We start from the raw sequence: 3,126 nt of genomic DNA on the forward strand, positions 1-3,126 counted from the left end.
AAACTATATATTTATATGTTGTTGTACTTGGGGATGGTCATATTGCCAGTTTAGCCAATAAAAACACACGCACTGTATATTTGGTGTTAATTTGCTTCAGCTTTATATTACATTACATTAATCCTATTTCAGCCAGAGTTCTTTCGTCACACTTCTGTGACCTCATCAGTGGTCCTTTGCTTTCTTCTTTCTTATGTGTGTCCCACCTTGCTAACTATCAGCCATTTTGTATTTTGTATTCCTACTGTATGTGTCTACGCATGCGTATTCCTCAATGTGCGTCTATGTTTTGTAAGTGCATGTGTGTATGGGGAGTGCCTGTATTTTCTATATCCTCTGTTAATAAATGTTCGTTTTTAATTGAGTTTTTACCTGTAATTTTGGATTTTGTCCCTAATATTATATATATATATATATATATATATACATATATATATGACTGCCTTCTTTCAGTTTCTGTCTACCAAATCCGCTCACAAGTCTTTGGTTCAACCTGAGGCTAGAGAAGAAGACATTTGCCCAAGATGCCATGCAATGGGACTGAACCCAGAACCATGTGGTTGGGAAGCGGTCTTATTACACAGCCAATTCATCTCTCTATTTTAAATTATTCATGCATTATCTTTTTGGGTTGAAATTTCAATGATGTGCTTGTTTACTTTTAGCATGACATTCTAGGGTAGGTGTGAGAGGCTGGATATAAGCAGTCAATACATAAAACAGGTATAATATTCTGGCTGGATACGGCCAGTTTAAATGCTAAAATGTTAAGCATTTTTGTAACCTCTATGAATTGGAAGGTTATATTTATGGTCAGTGGAACCTTGAAAACAAATTGCAACTTGAAACTCGGTCACTTTTTAAAGACCAGCATAGAAATATCATTATACTCAGACCTGGTAATTTCTTTCTTTTGCATTGTAACAAATAATGCTGTTAGTTTCTGAATAATCTCCACAAGAACAGAAAGACAACTCCTTATGACATAATGTTCTTTATTTAAAAGTGATAAATTTTCTTCTTTACTCCCTGTCATATCAAAGTCATTATGTTGTCTCTTGACCTGCTAGAAAAAGCAGCTAAATATCCATCAACCCCTACTCTACTGCTTTTGAAAACTAAAAGACACATTGAACAATTTGGTCATTGGTAGTGGTGCAACAATAGCTGAATGGCTAAAAACATCACTTTGCAAGTATGAGGTTTTGAGTTCAGTTCTACTGCATGGTAGTTTCTTGTACTATAGCCTCTGAATGAATCATATCTAGTGAGTAACGTTTGGTAAATGGAACTGTATGGAAATCTAGGATATCCTTCCTTCCTTCCTTCACTCTTTTCCCACTTCTGAGCAATTTTTATGTCTGGAGACAGCTGAAAGAAGCATTCAACCCTGATTTTTTGGCCCTTACCATGAATCTCTATGATGATTAGGGCAGCTGCCTCATGGAATTCTCCAACACTTTTCAGATGATGATGATGATGGTAGTGGTGGTGGTGGTGATGGAGATGATGGTGATAAATTCTGTATGAAAAAGTACAAAAACAAAAAGACACAACAACAGGCACAGGTGTAGCTATGTGGTAAAAAGCTTGCTTTCCAACCACATGGTTCCAGGTCCAGTCCTACTGCATGGCACTTAAGGCAAGTGTCTTCTACTATAGCTTTGGGCTGATCAAAACCTTGTAAATAGATATGGTAGATGGAAACTGAAAGAAGCCCATTATATAAATATATTTATATATATATATATATATGTATATATATATGGGAGAATTTACAAGAAAAACAATAGACGAGGACAGGTGGTGTAAACAACAAAAGGATGTATTAGTTTAACGCTCGGGAATAGAGAAAGTCTTTAACGTTTCGAGCTACGCTCTTCAACAAAAAGAAATAAGGAGAAAAACAAGGAGAAAAAAAATTTAAATGTCGTGGTCAGCGATCTATCATGATATATATATATATATGTTTATGTGTGTGGGTCTTTGAGTCTGTGTTTGTCCCCCCCCCCAACCACCATTACTTGATGACTGATGTTTGTGTGTCTACATCCACATAACTTAGCAGTTCGACAAAAGAGACCGATAGAATAAGTATTAGGTTTACAAAGAATAAGTCTTGACTAAAACACCCTTAAAGGTGTTGCTTCAGCATGGCCACAGTCAGATAATTGAAACAAGTAAAAGAATAAAGACTGAATTTTTCATGGCTGAAATACTTTTGATATTTATAAGGTCTGCCTGATCATAAGTTTGATTTGCCTGAACTTGGGCTAAACATCAACTATAATAACAACCATGTTTGATGTTTTACTGCTCAGCAGATGTGATTTTTTCATTGAATTGGTAGACGATAAAATTCACAGCAAACTTATACAGAATCTAGAATGTTTGTACTTCATATAAAGATTCCCATCCTAGCCACAGTTATTAGTCTACTTTCTGAGTATTATATACAGTGGTATCAAAGCTAGAAGCTATGTATTAGACTATGCAAGCAAAAAGCTTACATAGTACACAAGAACTACAGAGGTTTTCTGGAGAAGAACAAAATAAATGAATAAACAAAATAAAGAGAAGGCTGAATTACATGCAATAAATCCAATCTATGATTGCAATAGATGAAATCTGTTAATTATTTGCATTCTCTGAAGGCAGATGTGCATGATCATATGTAAGCACACACCCATGCGCATGTACACACGCATATATATATATAATACATACATACAACATTTTTATGTATGTGTACATACATACTGGAATATATATATATATATATATATATATATATATATATATATATATATATATATATACATATGTATGTATTTTAAAGACAAGAAAGGAAATTTTGAATGAAGTACAGCTGTGAGGACAGGAGAGAAAGAGTGGTATACATATATAGATGAATATATGTGCTTGTGTGTGTGTGTATGTATACACACATGCATATGTGTATGTATACATATCTATAAGTATGTGTAACTTTATATATGTCTATATATATATATGTCTATATATATATGTCTATATATATATGTCTATATATATGTATATATATATATGTATATGTATATATATATATGTATATATATATATATGTATATATATGTATATGTATAT

The sequence above is a fragment of the Octopus bimaculoides genome, chromosome 3 (genome assembly GCF_001194135.2).
Source record: "Octopus bimaculoides isolate UCB-OBI-ISO-001 chromosome 3, ASM119413v2, whole genome shotgun sequence".
Classification (NCBI taxonomy): domain Eukaryota; kingdom Metazoa; phylum Mollusca; class Cephalopoda; order Octopoda; family Octopodidae; genus Octopus; species Octopus bimaculoides.